Source organism: Cupressus sempervirens, chromosome 7, assembly GCF_028749045.1.
Source record: "Cupressus sempervirens isolate cs-2001-9-10 chromosome 7, ASM2874904v1, whole genome shotgun sequence".
NCBI lineage: Eukaryota > Viridiplantae > Streptophyta > Pinopsida > Cupressales > Cupressaceae > Cupressus > Cupressus sempervirens.
In genome coordinates, this window is record NC_143124.1 from 25,889,713 (window position 1) to 25,914,088 (window position 24,376).

Here is a 24,376-nt window from a genome sequence, read left to right on the forward strand (position 1 = left end):
GCCTTCACGCCATTCAATCATCACATAAAATATGGTTCAGGTGCTTTCCTACCCAACCATGAAGCCTTACACTTCCTTAGGATCCTACCTAACTTGTAAAATACCCAACCCTGTAATGCCCAAATATTACCAATAAGCATTTTCTTGGGATCCTACCTAACTCATAGAATTACCCAACACAGAAATGCCCTAGTAATACAAAAGGTGCTTTCTTGGAATCCCACCTAACACATAGAATTCCCAACTATGGAATGCCCATATAGTAGCAAAGATAGGAGGTATCTGGTGCAACCATGAAACATACTACCTCATAGATATGTCTAACCCCACATATGCCTATATAGCCATAATCATGGATGTGGCAGGGAGATGAAACAAGGGCAACATAGCTTTGGCCAAAGCATTTTGTAGTGTCAGTATTACATTGGAAGGTAGAAAGCATCACTTGTACCCCTCCCTGTTTGTCCACATTCGACACCCACACTCGAAGGTAAGCTTTCCAAAATAAAATAAAATAAAATAAATGCAAAAGGAAGAATGGCATGTTCTTCACAATCTACTCCTTTCAACATCCTATCAATGTTCCACACTAAACATGATAGATGACATCACTTTCAAATCACAGGACTAGCATCATAAAAAATACACACATGCCCTAGCCACCTCAAGATCAAGGAAATCTTGAAAAAAACATTAATAATTCTCAAATCAAAGTCCTCGAAGGAGGCATAAAACCAATAAAATAAAAGTGAACAAGAGTCACAATAAGTAGGTCACATAAGAAAATGGTGGCTTGGTGGTCATGGTGAACATAATATTTCAAGCTAGTCCTTCATCACATCTAAGTTTAAGAAAACTGAACATAATCAAATGGAAACCCAATTCACATAAGGCACAATGACTCTCACTGGTCACCAAGAGGGAGTAGATGTTTAATGACACCTTGCGTCCAAGGGCTGCTAAGAACATAACCAAACTTCACATGCATCACATGCAATTTATCTTGATTATCAAACATTTCTAAATGCACAATGAAACATGGAATAATTTTTCAAATGAAATCCATGTTCTTCCTATTATTATTCTAGGTTACTCAATAAACTGAATAAATCGGGCTTAAACATGCAATTTTAACTCAAAATCATGACATGCATAAGGAGCATCATATCCTTCTATGTCAAAAGTAATCATAACTGCTCAAAGACACAACATGCAACCCATCTCACCAACTCATACAACATAAAGTAAATAAGTTGACTTACATGACTTATAGTTGTGTGTCTACCATAATGAACTCAAGGCCTGAGTGTGGAACCAACAACTCTGATACCATATGTAAAGACTGTCCCTGCAAAACAAATGCCACATCAACAATCTCCATAAAATGCAAAAAATTCAACTAGAGTCAAAGTATTTTGAATATTGACCAGTCAACATTAGTTGATTAACTATCATTAACTTTAACAAAAATGATACATATACATATATGCTCAAATTTAAAAGAAACCATAATTTCATTACTAGAATAGTGAGATGTGCCGATTATGTCGATCATGTTGATAGAAGCTCAAGAACCTGTCTAAGAACACAAGGGCGAGAATATTGTAGGAGTGCTTCACCACCCTACCACAAAGCTTTTAAGCTTCTGTAGAATCTTTTTTGACATGAAAGATACCCAGCCCGACAACAAGGAAGACTAACCAGGTAAAACCAAGAGAAGTAATGGAATTGTGCAATATATTGTTTATAACATATTCATAAAATCTCCAACCATCATGAAAACACAGTGGATTTTTTTCCAAAGTTTTTGTTATTTTTTATCACAAAATATGTAGATTGTGGCGATCAAATGCTGAAATTTTCAAAAAGAAAATCACTGTGTTTTCAAGTTTTAAAAATTTCGTAAACAGTGCATTTTGTAGGGAGGATAGTCGGGTCCCTTTTCATTTTATGCTACACTAATTAATTTACATTAAAAAAATTTCTCTTGTAAGTATCTTCTATAATAATGATGAAGAAAAATGTAAATTTATATGAAGTTGAAAATAATGTTAATATAAAAACAACCTTTGAGTCTTGATTGTTTTTTATTCTTGTCTTGATTGTAGAGAAAACAATGAAGCTCTAATGATGGCAAACAAAAGCAGACACGCGAAATCCTTCAGAGGAGCAAGCAAATCCATCTTGGTGAACACAAGTAGATGGGAAAAGAAATCTAAATGGGTAAACAGGGAGCGAAATGTTTACAGAAGCCTTGGGAAACAAATTTTCTAGAGACATGTTAAAGATTGCTTTCCCTTTAACTCCCATTCTGCCCTAGAAACCTACAATAGTTTTTCCATTCTTGCTGAGGTAGATAACTATAGGGATTTGAATTATGGAAAAGCTCTCCCATAGTAGGATGAAGGCGCCAGAATGCACTTGGAATACGCGATTAGTAATACCACTAACAAACTTTATAGTGCAGAGTCGCTGGTTAGGTTTCCTTCTCATGCATTTTTCACTGTAGAGAGCTTAAATCAGCATATCAAGGTTTTCAATATGACCAAATATGCTTCTCCACTCATTTGCACTGCATTACACATCTCAGCTGAAATAGATACGGCTTCATGTCAACCCTCATGTCGGGCTAATCTTTCAGCTGCGGACATATCCAATGATTCACATCCAGAACCCTACATTCCCCCATTCCGAAGATTTGTCAAGAAAAGTTACGAAAGTATGACAAAACCCGCAATGAAGATACAGGTAACACCATTTTGATCCCGAGTGAAGAATGCGAAGAGGCATGGCAGGAATGCAAGAACCTTAGAATTTTTGAAATTTGGACCGGAGCTAGAGAAGAAAACTTTTTTCTGTCCAATTGGCTGGAAGAAAATTGCCGGGGCCAAGTAAGTATCTCTTTCTTTGGGAATAATGTTCTTTATTTAAATTGCTTTGATAAGATAGTTAGAAATGAATTTATCAATGTCTAAGAATGTTGGTTCAATGGTCACTATGTCAAATTTATTGAGTGGTCTCCAAATTTTAAATTAGTAGATGTAGATATTGAATGCTCCATCTGGTTTAATATTCGATCCTTACCACCTGAATTAAATTAGATCAAAATCCTTAAACAGATTGGGTCAACCTTAGGAGAGTTTGTAAGAATTGATGCGATGTTTGAGTTTGATAACAATGTTAAATTATTAATCAACACTAAATTAAATCAAGAGCCTACAATTCACAGAAATGTAAGAACAAACATGGCACTCTATAAGTTGAATCTTCATAAATACAAAGGTGTAATCTCAGAAATTATCAAAATAGAAGATCATAATTGCATGGGATTCCAGAATATTCCTCTCACTTCAGATTTTTGAACCAAGTTTCCAACAGTCTTCAATCGGAGAAACAAGATGGGCATTAAATATGCAAATTTTGAATCCTTTTCTCAGCCTAAAGACAATAGCAGGGCCTGGATGGACTCTTCAATATTAGAAGTAGGAATATAAGGAGAGGATAAAGGACTTCAAGCACTTTGTGACAGGAGAAAATCCATTATTGTTAATAAAGGTTCACCAGAATTATGTCAAAAGAAAGAGAGGGCGAGAACACATAAAGCTAAGAAGAGAGAATCTAAATCCTCGAAACAATGGACTAAGTGTGAGAAAGAGAAGGTGATGACAGACAAAGAGGAAAGGACACAGGTGAATCAGAATGAGACAACAAGTAGCGCCAGGGGAGTTCTAATAGTTTCCCCTTCCAATACGGCTCATAAAAGAGATATAGATCAAAACAAGGAAGTATTAAGCAAGATAAGAGAGGCAGATACAAGTGCAGAGGAATCAGGAGAGTTTCGAGTCAGGGCATCAGAGTTCTCAGAGAATACTGATTTAGTTGAGGTAGAAAACTCTCTACTATTTGCTTCATGAAAGATTGGGGTGGAGTATTATTCAGCTAAAGTGGAAAGATAGGATTTTCAGCAATAGGCTTCAGATAGCAATCAGTCAGATAAGCAGGTGATGGGCAAAGATTCAGGAGGCTCTATTGTTAATGACGAAGCTTTCAATCTCATAGAGGAAACACCTAAAATGGAGCAGTGTCAGTTGGAGGTCTCAAAAGAATCTACTCCCAGCAAAGAAGTTTCTATTAGATCTTCTAAGTTTTGGCAGACTCCATCAGCTTCAGCTTACTGACCATTTACTCCAGCAGTCAGCCCCAAAACAGAGGATTGTAATGCAAAGAGGGCAGAACACTCCTTATTAATAGAAGTGCAAAACTTCCTAAATAAGGATGCTATTGTGGATTCAGAAGTGGAAAATTTGAAATCAGAAGAGGAGAATCTAGATTTATTATCTAATGAATTAGTCAGGGTATTTTGCTTCGAGAATATTGATAGTAGTTCAGAATCCCAGAAGGAAGAATTAATTCAAAATATTCTTAAATTGAGAGGCATCAATTATACTTATGAAGATTTAAGGCTTTTGAACATAGAAGTAGAGGATAACATCCAGGGGTAGAATCAGACCAATGGTAACGTAGTAGTTGCAGAACAAAAAGATAAAGGGGATGATATAAACAATGTAAACGGATTAGACTTCGAAGTTGAATATCAGCCGAGCATTATAAATCAGATCATCAAAGAACTTGAAAAAGAAGATATAGAGGGAAAGGCTGTCAACAAGAATCCTATTACTCAGATTGCAGAAAAAGATTTAGAGCATCTTGGGATCCAGATGAATCAGGAAGGACTGAGCTCTCCCAAATATGGCAAAATGAAAGGTAAAAGAGGCAGAAGATCACTAAAAGAACTTAGGGAAGCAGATGGACTCAACAGAGAACAACAAAAGATAGATCAGATACTTAACAATGGGAAGGGGAAGTGCCTTCCTAAGGATCGATGAAGATCACTACATGGAATGCTAGGGGCTTAAATGCCCCTAGCAAGAAAAGGTTACTAAAAAAAATTTTAAATCTTTTGAATCCGAAATCATTTTAGTGCAGGAAACAAAATTAAATAAGGTAGACAGTATAAAGTTAGATAAGATGCTAGGTCTATGAGGTTCCATCTTCCAAGAATCAGTGGGTGTGTTAGGAGGTCTAGGAATTTTTTTGAACCCTAGGAAGGTATCCCTAGTTAATTTAAAATGTAGTAACAACTAGATCAGTATTATGTCCAGAGTCTTATATCAAATCTGCAGTTTACTTTAATTAATGTTTATGGTACAATTAGTTATTTTTTAGAAAAAAAGCTATTTGGGAAGAAATTAGTGCTTTTATAAATAGCTTTAAAGATAGATCTTTCATGGTAGGAGGAGATTTTAACACTATTTTAGATATGTTTGAAAAAGTAAGTGGTATTCAACATCTCTCGCAATCGCCATTAGATTCTTAAATATGGTGCGATAAACATAGTATGATTGACATTCCTATTAATAATGGGAATTTTACATGGAATAATAGGAGGAAAGATTTCGCATATATTGCTGAAAAATTGGATATGTTTTTTTATAATAGGTGATCTAGATGCAAATAATCTTAATTTTCAATCTTCTATTTTGCCAATTGTTGGGTCTGATCACTTCCTAGTTTGATTAGAATTTATAGAGCCAACAAAACCCGCTAAGAACCCTTTTAAATGTGAAAAAATGGGGTTCCTTGATCCTAATTTCATTGAGAATATCAAAGAATGGTGGGCACAAGATAATGTTGTAGGCTACAAGATGTACATTTTCGTCTCCAAAATGAAGATGCTCAAAGAACAGATTTTAAGATGGAACAGAGAACATTTGAATAATATTTTTAAAGAAAAAATAGATATACAAAATAGGCTAAAAAAACTTAATTCAGAAATTATTAAGAAAGGCATGAATAATGAAAACTTTTTGTTAGAAAAAGAATTACTTGCTAAACAGGAGGATATATTATCCAAAGAAGAAATATTTTAGAGACAAAAGTCAAGGGAAAAGTGGCTAGATGAAGGGTATCGCAATACAAAATATTTCCATAATTCCACTCTATATAATATATCAAGGAGTAAAATTACATGCATTAAAAATCACTTGGGTATACATATGGAGAAACCAAGTGAAATTGCGAACACTATAGTTACATAATTCCAGGATCTATTAAATAATTACGAAGGTTCGAATAGAGAGGCGCAAGATAAAATGCTCAAATTTATCCCCAAATTAATCTCAACAGAGGATAATATGGTTTTAAATAAACCTATAACTCTGGAAGAGGTAAGATTGGTATTATTTAATATGAATATGGATAAATCTCCTGGTCCTGATGGTTTTTAGGCCTTCTTCTTTCAGAAATGTTGGGATATCATTGGGGAAGATTTGTGGAAAGCCATTGAGGCATCGAGGAATGGTGGGGCTCTACTATCAAAAATCAATCATTCTTTTCTTATGTTGATCCCCAAAAAGAATGAGCTTGAAACAACAAGAGATTTCAAGCCTATCACCCTTTGTAACACGGTCTATAAGATCTTCTCCAAGATTCTAGCAAATAGGCTTAAAGGTTTCCTCCCAAAGCTAATTTCTGAGGAACAAATGGGTTTTGTTCTTGGTAGATCTATTCTTGATGTCATTCTTACAATCCGGGAAAGTATACACTCTGCTTGCAAGAACAAAGAGCCATGTATGTTTATGAAGCTAGATATCCAAAAAGCTTATGACATGGTTGACTGACGATTCTTGTGTAAGGTTCTTGAAGCTTTTGGATTCTCCTATCAATGGATTAATCTCATTTTTAAATTTATTTCTAATCCCAAAATTTTAGTATTGATTAATGGGACACCTAAAGGTTGTTTTGAAATCTTGAGGGGTATTAGACAAGGAGACCCGTTATCCCCATCCCTCTTCATCATTATGGCAGAAGCATTTGGGAGAGTTGTGTCTAATGCTTACTTTAATCAGAAGATTTCCAGTATTACTGTTGCGAGAAACATGCCCAATATCACATATCAACAATACAAAAATGATACTATATTGCCTGGCAAAAGTATAGTTTTGGAGGCCTCGAGATTTAAAGTCATCATAAAATCTTGTATGTTGGCATCCAGTCAAAAAGTTAATAAGGTCAAATCTGAAATCTATTTTTAAAAAACTAAAATAGAAATAGAAGACTAGATTTGCAAGCTAATGGGTTATAAAAAAGGTCATTTTCCTTGTAAATATCTGGGCATTGATCTAGAGAAGGGTGTAAAATCTGGTAAGGTTTGGCTCAACACCCTTGAAAAAATGGACACTGGGATTGGTAGATGGAAAGATAAATGGCTCTCTAAAGTAGAAAAGATTACTAAAATTAGTTCGGTTTTATCTTCCATTCCCATTTATCCTCTTTCCTACCTCCCTATCTCTAAAAGCTATTGTCTTAAATTTGAAGCCAAACTGAGGAATTTTCTTTGGAAAGATTGTGATGAAGACAAGAAATTGGCATTGATCAAATGGGAAAACATTTGTAAACCTAAAGATATGGGTGGTCTTAGGATCAAGAATTTGGAATGGCATAATGAAGCCCTAGGAGCAAAATTAATTTGGCATCTTTTTAAAGAAAGAGACCACAAATGGGCAAAGATCATATATAATAAATATCTAAATGCAGATGGTCCTCTTTTGATTTTTAGAATGAAGAATCCTCCAAAAGGATTAGAAAGCTGAAATTTTATGCTGAAGTGTCATAATCTAATTTGCAAATTTCTTACATGGGATGTCAGTTTAGGCAATGAAGCCTTATTCTGGGAGGACTACTAGGATGGGCACCCTCCTATTATCTCTAGGCACTTCCCTAAGGATCTCAAGGAAAAATTAGTCTCTCTTTGGGGTACTAAAGTTAGTAACTATAAAGAAAAAATCACTTTAGAAGGTATTAACAGATGGGTCTGGAAATCTTTGGATGGGGTGGGAGCAGATTCGAGCAAGATAGAGGCCTTTGATAAGATTTTGTCAAATAGGGTAATCAAGCATTTTGGGAAGAATGATGAACTTATCTGGGCTGCAACAAACGATGGGAAATATAGTGTGAAAAGTGGTTACAAAGCTTTGTTACATTCACAAAGATGGAATAAAGTAGATATCCCCCTCAGGCTTTTTTGGGATGCTACTTGTCTCCCAAAGGTGGGATTTTTCTTATGGGTTGCTCTTTAGAACAGAATTTTGATGGCGGACAAGTTATATAAATTTGGATTCCAAGGTCCATCTAGATGTGTGTTATGTAAGCACAACAACAAAGATACATATCACCTATTATATAGTTTCTCTTTCTCACAAGCATGTTGGGAATGGCTTAGATTCAGGTTGGGGTGGTCTATGCCTTTGCCTAAATCCTTTCTTGATTTCCTCAAAGGATGGCCCACAAATTTGGTTAAAGGTGTTTACAGTAAACTATGGAACATATACCCTTCAATCATTTCGTGGGAAATTTGGAAAGAGAGTAATAGATGCATTTTTCAAGATTCTAAATTAAAGTTTGAAGAGGTCATTCTAAAAATTGAGGCTAGTATAGTAGAAGTTACTAACGCCCATTTAAGAAATTCTACAAAAGAGAAAGAATCCTTCTTGTCTTGGGACAGTCTAATGAAAAAAAATTGGGTCAACTAGATCAATCCACCTTTAGTATGCTTTAAGAAAAATAAAGAAGGTCTCCCCCTCCGAAGGGATGACATAAACTCAATTTTGATGGGACAGCTAGAGGTAATCCAGGAAAGGCAGGGATTGGTTGTATCATTAACAATGATACAGACAGATGGATAGCTAAAAAGGCCATGTCTATGCAACCCACCTCCAATAATCTAGCTGAATTAGAAGCTTTGGAAAAAGGACTGAGTCTTTGTCATGAGCTAGGGGTTACAAAAGTCATCATAGAAGGTGACTCGCAGATCATTTTAAATGTAATCAGGAAATGTACAACTCCCAATTGGATCCTCAACTCTAAATTAGGTGGAGTTCTCGATCTTCTAGATCGATTCATTGAGAGTCAAACATGTCATATTTTTCGTGAAAGTAATCAGAAGGCAGATTATCTAGCAAATAAAGGAGCTGATGGTGTTAATCTCCAGGTCATTAATGAAGTAGCAAAGGTCTTAGCTATAACTCCTAAATTATAGGCATTAATTTTCTTCAATTTTTTAGTTTTTAGGTTTTTTCTCTTCTTTTTTAATTGTGTTTTTGTTTTTCCTTCTACTACGGAATTTTCTTTATGCTTGTTTTGGTTGCAACTTGTGTGGATTCATTTTGCCCGTATTTTATGACATTTGTTGTTGGTCTTTCCTTCATGGTATTTAGTTTGTCTTCCTATTCATTGCTTCCAATCTGGCTTTGCTCTCTTCTTATTATACTGTCTTTTAAGGCTATCTTAATGTTTGGGATGCAGTTTCGTGGAGATAGATAAATTATGGAAAGCAAGATTTGTTTGAGGGTTTACTTCTGTCTTGCTTGTTGGATTGCAGTTGTTGATTATTATATCTACATCTTGCTCTTGTAACTAGTATGATCTTGATTTTAGCATGTTAATTTTGTTTATATCCTTTATATCCCTTTCTTTGGTTAGATGTTTATTTTTAATTTTTTGACTCATTTAGGAGATTATGGAAATTATTGAGGCCTTTTCCTCGATATTTAATTAGGTTTTATCATTTTTGTTTGATTTAGTACTAGATAGAAGTTATCTTAGATTATATTATAGTTATTATTAACCAACTTGATGACAAGATAGTTAAACAAGGATGTGCGCAATTGGTCTCCTCACATAAATTAAAAGAGTACCAAAATCCTTGCTAGGAGGCATTGTTGGCTTCATAAAGCTTTGTTCATTATTTTCACTATAAATAAATATCTCCAGTGTAATATTTAATTAAGATAGTCTAACTGAGGTATGCCCCTTTTATTCTGTAATAATATAGGACTGAGGTCCCGGGCCAAACTCAAGGTTTTCTTTCCCCGTTCTTTCCTACCAGTGCCCGTTTGAACGGTGGAACACTATTGTAATTATTTTATTTTTATTAATATATATCATCATGGCCTTGGCCATTTACTAATAAAAATAATAATAATAATAATAATGTTAATATAAATTTAGGCAAAAGCCTACAATGCAACGGTAACTTGCAAGCCTCTCATGTGGGAGGTCTTGGGTTCGAATCTACCTTCACTTAGCATATAATAATAATTAATTCCAACAAATAATAATTAATCTAGGCTTCAACCTTTACCAATAAAAAAAATGTTAATATAAATTAATTTTGATGTGGAAGAATTTGATTTAAATAGATGTGCTTCTAATTTAATTTTATTATTAGAAAATATTAAATTTAAAATAGAGCTTAAGCATAAAAAGTTGAATAAAGAATAAGTGTTATAGTATGTTTTACACTTTAAATATAATGTCGATTATATACAAATATAAATTTATAATAGAGATTTTTGGATTCAATAAATTGAATAAAGAACAAGTGCCACATAGTGGCTAATACTTGTTATTTAATTCTAATAATTTTTTTTGGTTTTTTTTTTTTTTTAAATTGAAAATTATTATTATTATTTTGTGATGTGATCAATTATTATTAATATTAAGATTGTGTAGAGTCAAACCCAAGACCTCTTGGATAAGAGGCTCACAATTTACCATTGTGTTGTAGGCTCTTGCCTATTTCATTCTAATAGTTATATTAGCCAAAATTATATATTATTAAATTCATGAAATAATATAGTTTATTAAAATAAAATAATAATCAATATACCAAAATACAATAAAATGAAATAAAAATCTTTTTATAATCTAATATCAAATTTTTATATTAAAATATCATAATTTTATTTGTCCAATTATTTATAAAGATATATCAATATTAAATAATTAAATTATAAATGAAAATGTTTAAAATTATAAAAATGTCTTTAATTACCAATAGAAACAAATTGAATGTCCCATTTCAATAAATATGAAAAATAAATTGAAAAAATGTAAGAAAAGGTCACTCTTGTTTTACATTTTAATATTAATATTAATTTAGTTATAATTAATAAAAATGTAAATATTATACATGTGTTGTAAATATGTTTTTTTAGATCCATAAATGGCCAAAGCCTTTATATTGTAATAGATAAAATAAAAGTTACATTGTTCTCCATTCAAATGGGCACTAGTAGGAAAGAATTGAGCAAGAAAACCTCCAGTCTTGCTCGAGACCGAAGTCCTATATTATACAGATTTTCAAAGGGGCATACCCCAATATACTTAATATTTATTATATCTTACTTTTTCTGTTTAAATAGAGCTTTCTTGACCAAAGAGATTGTCACTGCATTAATCAATTTCTAACAAATATTGTTGATCCACACTATTGCCAAATGTTCCTCTTGAGATAATGTTTCAAAACTTGCCTGCAGAACAAAGAAGACTTTCTTTCCACAAGGTGTCAGTAATATTAGTTCAGAAGAGAGTATGATAAAGATGAAATAGAGTTAAGAAACCTTCTCTATAATAAACTTTAACACTTTAAAAATAAAAAATAAAAATCTATATATTCTTGAGATTTGTTAAGGTTCCAGTTAATTTCCCTTTTTCTAATTTAGTTTTAATGTTCTTTGATAATTTTCACTTTGACAATACTAATATGCAAATAAGCCTAGCTTACAGAGCTAAGGAGGTTTAAGGAGTGATAAGGCATTTCTGTATTCTTTTATTGGTTATTTACTTTAATTTCTTAGTGTGTTTCCATAGATGTTTCATTCAAATTTTATGTATCTTAATCTAATTCTAATAGCTCTTGTTTGGATTAAGAGCATTAAGAAACAACTAGACAGAGCATTTTTCAAGATTCTACAAATATTGGAATCCAATTCTACCTTCCTTCATACTTTGAAATGGAAGTACTATTATCTTAACTATTTTTATTTTTAAAATTAGAAAATTGCTTATTAATATTATTTTTAAATTTTGCAGTTTAAAAAATTTTAAGAGTCTTGATTAATAACAAATAATTCGTCTACATCAACCCCTTTATTTTTTGAATGGTCAGCTTTTCAATTTCCTTGTCTAAATATGTGTTGGATTTTGGTTTCCTCAAAGAGATCAAAAGATTTAAAACTTCTTCTAATTTTGAATTTAATACCCAATTAGGGGTGCTTCTTTTTCTTAAAGCGTTAAGAACAATCTCAAAGTCTCCTTCAATAATGAGTCTTTTGATACCTAAATCAAAGCATAGTTCGAGTCCTTCTTGGAGGGCTTCAGGTTTAACTAAATTATTCGTCATGTGACCCATATATTTAGCTCTTTTGATAATCCATCTCTCTGAGTCCTTGTTTATTATACATCCTATCCCTGAAATCCTAGGGTTACCTCTAGATGCCCCATCAAAGTTTGATTTTGACCAACCTAAGAGATAAGGTTCCCATTTACATTTATCCCTTGTCTCTTGACTCCTTTTTTTGTACACTAATGGTGGGTTGATTAGAACATACCAATTTCATTTCATCGTACCATCCTAGTTTAAAATACATGTGTTGTAAATTCAATTATTAGAAGAACAACAAATTAAATTTGCCAAAAAAATTGTATCATAATCAAATTTAAATTGATATCAATATGTTACTAATATAATACCATGTTTCGTATACTGATCAATAGATAGATTGAAAAAATTATATAACAATCAAATTGATACAGTTGCATTGTGTTTTGTCATTGAAACTAATTTCTAAACTATGTTTATAACATCATTTCTATGAAACAAGCCGAATAAAATGGAATATGGAGGAGGACTGAAAAAGGGTCCTTTAACAAAAATTATTTTGAATGAATGAGATTTCAAATATATATATATATATATATATATATATATATATATATATATATATATAAACTTTACAAAAACTATGATTATTTTTATAAGAAAAAAATAAAATAATGTGATTGGTGGTAATTAATAGGCTAGTTGGTGCAAGTGAATACAATAGTATTTGTCTACCATAATACAATAAGTCTTATAGTATGCTTTACACTTTAAATATAATGTCCATTATATACAAATACACATTTATAATAGAGATTTTGTGATTCATTTGTGTGTGTTTTTTCTATAATGCATCTTTTGTTTTGCTTCTGGATCACACAGTGTGTTCCAAAACACACGCTCAAATCTAGAAATTATTATAATTATGATGGATTGTGGAAATTTGATATCTTGAAATATAAATTTGTTCTTTAGTTAAGTATTTAAAATTAAAAAATTTTATTTATAAATTTAATCAAGGCTAACATTATGAATATAGATGTTGTTTGATAGGGTAACAAAGTTTTTATCAAACACTAATAGTTTTATTTCAATAACCTACTTGTCTCTACATTACAATTTATATTTCAATAATAGCATTTTAATAATAAATATATTATTTATGTTATGGTGGTGTAAAAAGTAATAGAAATTGATTGGATATAGGTATAGGATGTCTTGATAAGGACTATGGTTGGTAGGTATGGAGTTTTTTTTTAATCCTATTTTATGACCAATAGAATAATGGTATATGATTTTTAGGTGACATGTAAATTTGACTCTTACATAGTCAAATAAAACATTATTATCTAAAGTATTCATTTTAATATTATTAAATTATATATTATACATATATTAAAAGTCATTCTTTAGATTTAATGATCATTCTTTATTTAAAAGATTATATTAAGATAATTTAATATTTAATATTTTTGTTGTGGATTTTTTTAAATTTATTACAAATATAGTTCTTTTAATAAAACTATTGTAAATTAAAAAACATTTTAGATTCAAAAAAAAATTTAATAACTTTATGAATTGTAAAACACACAAGTACCAATATTAAATACCATTTTTAAAATTTTAACATATTTTTTTTTATCATTTACAATATATTTAAAAAATAATATAGTTCATATTTTAACTTTACTTAGTAGAGAGTGCTACAAAGCCAATTTAAGAATTCTTCAATATAAAAATTTGAAAGTACTAACTAATCGAGTGGGTAACCGACACACTTGAACCATTGACTAATAGTGGTTGGGAGTGGGCCCAACCACTCTTAACAAATACCATGAGACCAATGCATAATAGTTGCCCCAAGCTATTGACTAAGAGTGGATGGGCCTACTCCTAGCCACTATTAGTCAATGGCCGTGACTAAGCTTAATTTATTTGACCAATTTCATCATATTTGAAGACAAGGTGGAAGTTGTACAGCTTTGAATGGGCAACTCAACAGATTAATAGGGCCCACACAGAGCATATGTCATTTGTATAGGCATGTCAGATTAATATAAAATACATAATGTGAGAAGTAGGGACATTTTAGTTGCGAATAGAGAGCTGACGAAGTAAGGTACTGGCTAATATGTCGGTGTAAATATTCGGGTATTTAGCCACTCTCCCAATAGTTTATTAGTTTATTTACCTACGAAGGAATCCTACCTAAAATGAAGGTAATTTGTTCTTTTTAAAGTGAAGGTTCTCCATTGACACCATGTGGTTGAAAAGAGAAGAGAGACAATCCACAAATTGCATTGGTGTTTCCTGTCACCTTGGCTTTGGTTATAATCGGAGATTTCTGTTTCATAAATTCGTAATTTATTTGAAGGATTTGTTATACGTTTAGTTTATCTTCAATTTATTTTGAAAATGAGGTTAGATCGTCTTTAAAAGGTTTTGTAAATTCTTTTACGTCTTACTTAGCGAAACCCATTTTCTTGATGGGCTTAGTTTAGTGATGCAAGCGATTTATTTCCTTACACTTCTCCATTTCAACTTTTCTTGTCAAGGGAAGGGCCAGCTGAGTTACAAAGCGGATGCGTAGATGTGAACAAGGAATCCCAATCTTTGATTTCTTATAGCAATTTATAATTCTTTTCTTGTTCTGTCGAGGAAGGAGGGTGAAAGGAGGGTGGAATAAACCACATCATCTCTCTAGACATTTTTCCCATTTATTTTGAGGAAGAAACAAACAGGGAAAGGTTACCTTCATTTTCCAATCCTTTTCATCTTGTACGAGGATGAAGTGCAATCTGTTTATATGCAGACATTCATCTACTCTAATTTATTGTTGCGATATTTTCTTAGGTCTGTGTTTCAGCTCCTATCATTTATGGCTTCCAAATCTTCATGTTATCGACAAAATGCTTTCTCTAGAATTGAACCTCCCAACAAAAGGAGGAGAATAGGAGAATTTTCTAGAGTGTTTGATGTGTTCATCAACCAAAAAGGCCCCGATGTCAAAACCACTCTTGCTGCTCAGCTCTACAAGTATCTTACGGATCTAGAGATAAACCCATTTCTTGATTCAGAAGGGAAGGAGCTTGGAGACTTGTTTCCATCAACCATTAAGACAGCCATCTGCTCTGCAAAGGTACACATCGCCATATTTTCCCCGAGGTATGCAGAGTCAGCTTGGTGTTTGGCTAAGCTTGTTCTCATGTTACAAAGTATGGCAAAAATTATCCCCGTGGTTTATCAGGTGAAGCCTTGTGATCTCCAGCACATATAAATGTGAGTATATGCTAAGGCATTCATTAACTATCAGGATAAAGGCAGATACGTGGAGAAGCTCAAAGAATGGAGGGAAGCCCTTAAATGGTATACTAGATGTGCATTATGTTATGGTAGTTCCCTGAAAATTCTTTATACCCTTAAGTTTTAAGTAAGTGTATTTTCTATAACAGGTACCTTCCAATTTAAGAGAGATGCAGACTCATAGCACCTTTCTTGAAGAGTTTCCAAATTTGTGGTGCTTGCTAAGTGAGTAATCATCCACATCAATAGGCCAATGTCCATGAAACATAATCAAGTAATGCAATCCCATTACATCTAATTCATCATCATTTGATTCATCATGAAATATAATGACATGCACATATAACATCATCAATATAATAATTAATATTTAATCATCACTATGCATCTAAATGCTTGCAAAAGTTGACATCCAAATGTATTTACATCATAATGCATCATTTAGCTCAAAATTAACGACATATATCCAACTGATATGATCAGTAAATAAATGATATAAAGGCCACATAGTCAAATGTATTAGGTAACATTGACTCGAAGTTCTTCCAGTAGATAATAAAACCAAATTTCAGTTAGACATATTGACCAAAGGTGACATACTAACTGGAAGTCTCCATCTAACAACATATCATCTAGGAGTCCAAAATAGACAACTCAAGAAGACCAAATCATTGATTCTCGTTCATCAACCAAGTTGACTAAATAAAATGAGTCAATGACTTTCTATAATTTGGAAGTCATGGGCATGGTTGGATCATCACATACACATAACACCAATGCAAACATATTATCGAAAGTAGATAAAAGAGGGATCTATACATACCCTTTTGCATTCTCATAGGAAGACCACATTTTCATACACTTGCCACATAGTCCAAAAATTCAAGTCAAGTTAGTCAAAAGTCGACTACACATAGTTAAATGAACAAGTGGATACAATATCTTCCAATTAATTATGCAACTTCATTCTAGTTTTCGACTTACATGTCGAAATGATAGATACATTAATAATAATGTTTCATATAAGCCAATTATCAACCAAATTGTCAAACACAGATTATAATCACATGAATATGCCATATGCCATAATTGAATATACTCAAGAAGTTGACCAACATGTCAAAATTTATTTCATTGTACGTAAGAACTATGTCCTACTAAGCAATTGTCACATCATTAATTGCAAGAATACATAAATAATGAAGTGAACACCTAGTTTGAATAGTCAACAATTATTTCATTAACCATAATAAAGGATTAACAAATAACTATCCATTTAAGAATGCAACACATGACATTATCCAAGGATGCTGACCTACATGTCATCCATCCATCAAAATCCATGATTGGATAAATACATGAAGTACAATTTAAAACATTAGACCTCAATGGGCATCATAGAAAATGTCAACCTACAAGTTAGAAATGGAACAATAAGCACATCATACAAGTGCAATGCCATCCACCATATGATTTGTACCATTAAATAAATCATCTAGGTATGCTTACCAATCACTTGCAAGGATCAGTAAATCCAATTTTTATCCATTTAGTGATCTTAGGCCCTCAAGACCATCTCATCACCACAATGTGCTTAATCAACATATAAGCACAAGTTGTGATGTATGACCTTCACGCCAGTCAATCATCACATAAAATATGGTTGAGGTGCTTTCCTGCCCAACCATGAAGCCTTACACTTCCTTGGGATCTTACCTAACTCATAGAATATCCAACCCTATAATGCCCAAATATTACCAATAAGCATTTTCTTCGGATCCTACCTAACTCATAGAATTACCCAACACATAAATGCCCTAGTAATACAAAAGGTACTTTCTTGGAATCCCACCTAACATGTAGAATTCTCAACTATGGAATGCCCATATAGTAGCAAAGACAAGAGGTATCTACTGCAACCATGAAACATGCTACCTTACACATATGTCTAACCCCACATATGCCATATAACCATAATCATGGATGTGGTAGGGAGATGAAACAAGGGCAACATAGCTTTGACCAAAGCATTTTGTATTGTTAGTATTACATTGGAAGGTAGAGTAGAAAATGAAACATCACTTCTACCCCTCCCTATTTGTCCACATTTGGCACCCACACCCGAAGGTAAGCTTTCCAAAATAAAATAAAATAAAATAAAGGCAAAAGGAAGAATGACATGTTCTTGACAATCTACTCCTTTCAACATCCTATGAATGTTCCACACTAAACATGATAGATGACATCACTTTCAAATCACAGAAGTAGCATCATCAAAAATACACACATGCCCTAGCCACCTCAAGATCAAGGAAATCTTGAAAGCAACATTCATAATTCTCAAATAAAAGTCCTCGAAGGAGGCATAAAACCAATAAAATAAAAGTGAACAAGAGTCACAATAAGTAGGTCACATAAGAAATTGGTGGCTTGGTGGTCACAATGAACATAATATTTCAAGCTTGTCCTTCATCACCTCTAAGTTCAAGAAAATTGAACATAATCAAATGGAAACCCAATTCACATAAGGCACAATGACTCTCACTGGTCACCAAGAGGGAGTAGATGTTTAATGACACCTTGTGTCCAAGGGCTACTAAGAACATAACCAAACTTCACATGCATCACATGCAATTTATCTTGATTAGCAAACATATCTAAATGCACAATGGAACATGCAATACTTTTTCAAATGAAATCCATGTTCTTCCTATTTATCATTCTTGGTTACTCAATAAACTGCATAAACCGAGCTTAAACATAAACATAATTCTTGCATCACATGTGCATCACATGCTATTTATAGAATTAAAGGCATTTTTCTTTTCTATCACAAGCCAAATATTCGTTTGGTAGACTCTCATAGCCTAGAACAAAAGTCAACCATCCTTTGACTTTCTCAATAGTTCAAGTTTAATACACCAATATGCATATTATACCATCACATAATTTAAATCAAATATAATCATAAACATATGAGGTACACAATTTACCAATCATTCCATAAACTTTCCATTTTGACAATCTTTAAAGGAATGCAATTTTAACTCAAAATCATGACATGCATAAGGAGCATCATATCCTTCTATGTCAAAAGTAATCATAACTGCTCAGAGACACAACATGCAACCCATCTCACCTACTGATACAACATAAAGTAAAGAAGTTGACTTATAGGACTTATAGTTGTGTGTCTACCATAGTGAACTCAAGGCCTGAGTGTGGAACCAAGAGCTCTGATTACATATGTAAAGACCGCCCTTGCAAAAAAAATGCACATTAGTAATCTCCATAAAATGCATAAAATTCAACAAGAGTCAAAGTATTTTGAATATTGACTAGTCAACATTAGTGTTAGTGTAGTTTTTTATTTTTCTAGGTTTTTCTTACACTTTTAATAATCTCGCTTAGGTTAATAAAGCATGTCTTATTAGGTGAATGGTTGTGAGGTGTCACCTTCCTACATGTGAGCATCCATTAGCTATCTTGGGAAGATACCTTGCTATCTTTAGTCCGATAGATGGTTGCTCCTCATTGGTTGGTGTTGCCACCTCCTCCCTCTTCCTAGCCTATATAAACATGCTACCTGGCTTGTATTTGCATCTCTTATTTTTGCATCCTCTTAATGCTATTTTGCTTCCAGCATTTGCATTACTCTCTTGGAGACTAACTCTATGATGCTATTTTAATTTTGTATCATCTGCATTCATAGTTTAGATATTTACTCTTTGCACTAGTTTTCTGGGTTATTAATCTTTTCAGATTCTAACAATTAGTTGATTAAATATCATTAACTTTAACAAAAGTGATACATATACATATATGCTCAAATTTAAAAGAAACTATAATTTCATTACCAGAATATCGAGATGTATCGATTATGTCAATCATGTTGACAAAAGCTCAAGAACCTATCTAGGAACACAAGAGCAAGAATATTGTAGGAGTGCTTCACAACCCTACTACAAAGCTGTTAAACTTCTCTAGAATCTTTTTTGACATGAAAGATACCCAGCTCGACAATAAGGAACACTAACCAGGTAAAACCAAGAGAAGTAATGGAATTTTGCAATATATTATTTATAACATATTCATAAAATCTCTAACTATCCCGAAAGGTAACATAATGCACTCATGCAACAAAAGATCAAATGAGCACGTTCACAGTTTCTCAAATATGCACTATCTACACATAGGCATTTCCATAAGTTATTTCAATAAAATATGCATTCCTTAAGAAGAGTCATCACACTACAACATTCATAACATGTGATAATATTTGAGTTGTACAACAATTTTTGGGTATTATCTCACCATAAATCTCAAGCTTCTCATAAAATTCTTGGACAATTGACAATAATGATTCATATCATTCTTTCTTGGTTTATCAGATGGAAGCATACTTTCAATTTCTATATCATTAGGAACTTTCATGCATTTTGAACAACATTATTCCAAAGTAAAAATGTATGCAGTGTTTGAGCACTAACCAAACAAATAATCATAAGCATTCAATGTTCATCATATTTACTTAAAATAATAGACTACAATATGCCCAAAAATTATATTCAACAGTCGGATTGTGTTATTAAGAAAATATTTGTTTATTTTTATGGGACACCATACCCAGAGTTTGAATTATATTAACATTTTTTTTTAATCTACTAGCAAGAATATTGTCTTCAAATAAAATAATACATAGCTATGACATTTCTACTCACTTCCTCTACATCTGAGTTGCCTTTAGACATCAATGACTTCAATAATAATTGCTCTCTACTATTCATGCATAGCCAGCTCGTTGAAACATCCAACAAGTAATAATAATTAAATGTGTGATGAAGTTCATCGTCTAGGAAATGAAATATGAGTTTTCTATAAAGAATTTATTTTAAACTATTATAAGTAGTGAATAAGAGGGATGGTAGATGCGACGTATGGAACACAACATTTGAGATCAAATCCAACATTTACCATGCTTCAATGCTAAATTTAGATTTCTATATTTGATTGATACCAAGTTAATGGTGATCGTCTCTTTTAGGAATAGAATAGTTTGAAGAGATGGTTTTAACAGAATAAATCCACTCATTAGTAACAAGGAAGCTGACTTCGTATAAATAAAAGACTTGCTTCTAGGCATCAAATGAGACAACTAATAAAAGAAAGAATGGTCATAATATCTTGGGTAAACACACACAACACTAGGATAATCATATTGTATACTCTTTGAGCTAGATGACCCATATCCTATTCATAGATAATTGCCTCAAGGGGAAGAAAAGGAACATTCATGTTATGATATAGAATCTTCATTGTTTCCCTAATGTATTTCTATTCAATTAAACATTTTATAACAAGTACCGTAGATTAATAGGCCACAATCAATTTCATGTACTAGACTGAACTATAAGTTACATGCACACTGCAAATTTTTTCATTTATAAAAGTGATTTCTAACTCTGTAAAATAATATCCAATTCATTAGTTATAGGGCAAACGATCATCAAGAATGGTGTTTAGTTGTTTGACGATAATAGTTGGGGTAATGGTAATGTTCTATGTTCTCAATCAAAACCATAAATTCATTTATCCCCACAGCCAGAAATCAAAGACACTATCATTTATCTTGTATTGGAAAACAAGCATTTCATCATTTTTCAAAGAAAAGTTAGAAATTTTAACAAAAAGATTGGAACCTGGTAATACTCGCGGTTGTCAATATCTCCTCTTGTGATGCTACCCATGGGCAAGTATGGACTTTAACAAGAAGGCTAATCCCAGCCCAGTGAATGGGATGCTTATCTTCAAGAGCCTTATTGGCAAACAAGTCAATATTAAATACATTCCTTAGCATATGCATATGGCTATTGTAGGGAGCCTAGACTAGGTCATTGGAATCATAGGCAATGTAAGTGGCACAGGCATTTCTTAGTATATTAGAAAAGTTGAGATCATTAGTCTTCAAGAAAGCCTCCACAACTTTAGGAGAAGAAGCCACAACAATATCAATAGTCCCAAGCTTTAGATACATGAGAGGCCCATACTGCTTGGATAGATGATAGAGGAAGCTATGAGGCACGGTGCCCAATAGGGGAAGACTACTAATGATCGGCCATGCCCATTGCCCTAGTGAGAACTGGTTCCTTCAACTCTTACTAATTAGATAAGTTAATGTAATGAAGAACAGAAGGCCCAGAACTACAGCTTGACAACGGCTTAAGCCACCAGACATCCTATGATAGTATTTTTGGAAGTTAAATATAAGTGGGAGATTGTGTTGACAATGTGAAACAAATAAAAAATTCACAAAATTTAAAAAAATTTACTCGGCACTAACTATTGCCGAGTGACAGATCTACTCGGAACCTTAAGGAGGCGAGTGGCAGGAGGGTGCTGAGTGAGCTCGACACCTAAAGGAGCCAAGTGAACTTGACACGTGAAGGGAAAATTAGCACCAATGGATACCGAGTGAGCTCGGCTTAAATTGCAGAGAGAAAAACTTCAAACAAGACAAGACCAAGTGACAAATTCATAATGTGAATATTTTCACCATTAACACCACAGAGCCAAAGCTTGAAACACTCAACAATAATCTTCTTAATGCAACAAATAGATGGAAAAGCAATGGATTCAAGTATGCCCACTTGCTTTCTATTCAACTTTGATTCAAACTATTACAAAATCTAGGAGCATTCGGCTTCAACACAAAAACCCTAAAATAGCCCTAAAACTTTAAACTTTAAACTTGCAGCTCTAATGGCTGCATACAGGAATGCCTAGAGCAATCACTGCTTCAATAGGATGAATCAAACATTTACAAACTTACTGAATAATCAACAAAGAACCACTTACATCTGTAGGCACGAAAAAAACAAACTTCCTTTTGTCTCTCACTAGATCTACTGATCTCTTACTTTCTTCTTCCTTCTCTGCTCTTCTCTACAACTTCTAATCTACTCAACTGACTCTTTGTCTATTGAATGAATACAAGACCTTCCTTTTGTCTTACTAGCAAAAATATATTTGCCCCTCTTTTCAAAATTTGAAAGCTGACCTACCCGTATTAAATTTTTTGGCTGTTGTGTAGGTCGTTAGGGGTGGTAGGTGGGCGTTTGGCTCCAGGGACAAATGTCAACTACAATAAATATTCCAACACTCCCCTTTTGTCCTAAGCCAAACAAACAAGGATCATTGCTGATCCAGATCAACTACACCAAGATGCTCTCTTAGGTGTATAAAAGATCCAATCCCTAATGGCATTGTGAAGATGTCTACTAGCTACCACTCAGACTTATAAATTCTATTTTGATATCCCCATTCTCCACCAACTCTCTAAGGAAGTGATATTTGATCTCTATATGCTCTCTTCTCCCATGGAAGATTGGATTCTTGGACAATGCAATTGAAGAGATGTTGTCACAATAAATTGTGGTTCCATCCTCTTGCCTTTCATTCAAATTTGTCAAGATCCTCCTTAACCAAATAGCTTGAGATGCTGTTGCATTTGCTGCTATGTATTCAGCCTCTGCTATAGATTGAGCAAAAATAGGTTGCTTCTTGGATGCCCATGAAATTGCAGTCGATCCCATATGGAACATGTATCTAGAAGTGCTCTTCCTATCATCTATACTTCCAGCCCAATCACTATCTGTATAACCTACCAAATTGAATTCATTTGCTGCAGTATACAAAATTCCAAATCTCTTGGTACCTTTCACATACCTTAGGATCCTCTTTCCCGCTTGCCAATGGGAATCTTTTGGTGTTTCCATAAATCTAGAAATCAAACTTACTGCATGCATCAAGTTTGGCTGAGTTGCAGTCAAATACATTAAACTTCCAACCATACTCTTGTATAGTGTTGGATCCACTCTCTTGCTAGAGTCTTCCTTGCTCAATTTCCAACCTACTGCTATTGGTGTTGGGGCTGCCTTATTGTTCTGCATTTTGAATCTCTCCAAGATCTACCCTACATATTTTTCTTGAGAGATGAAGATGCCATCATGCATTTGTTTTACTTCTATGCCTAGAAAATAATTCAAAAGACCTAGGTATGTCATTTCAAATTCATTCTTCATGGCCTCTTTGAACTCGCCAATTAGAGCCTTGTCATTACCAGTAAAAATTAAATCATCTACATACAAGACAACAATCAAAACATTTTCATTTGTTGCCTTGATATAAAGAGTAGGCTCACCATTGTTTTTGCTAAAGTCATTGCTCATCAAATATGGGTCAATCTTGTTGTACCATGCCCATGGAGCTTTCTTAAGCCCATAAAGAGCTCTCTTCAATCTATATACTTTGTGTTCTTCACCTACAACTTCATAACTAGGTGGGTGCTCCACATAGACTTCTTCTTTCAATACACCATTCAAGAAAGTGAACTTCACATCCATTTGAAATACCTTCCATTTGTGTTGAGCTGCAATTGCTATGACAACACACATGGTTTCCATTCTTGCAACTGGGGCATATGTCTCATCATAATCTCTTCCATACTACTATTTGTAGCCCTTGACTACCAGCCTTGCCTTATACCTATCAATCTTACCTTCAACATTGCATTTGGTCTTGTAGACCCATTTCACTCCAATCACTTGCTTTTTGGGAGGCAATTCAGTTAGCTCCCATGTCTCATTCCTTTCTATAGCATCTATCTCCTCATCCATGGCCTTACACCATTTCTTCTCCTTAATAGCCTCTTCAAAATATCTTGGATCACTATGAGAAAATAATGCAAAATTAACACTCTCATCATAATCTTCATACCTTTTATCTTGGTATATCTCCCTAAGACTCTTGGTCTTTCTTGGTAATAGGGAGGAGAGTGTGAGATCAGAATCT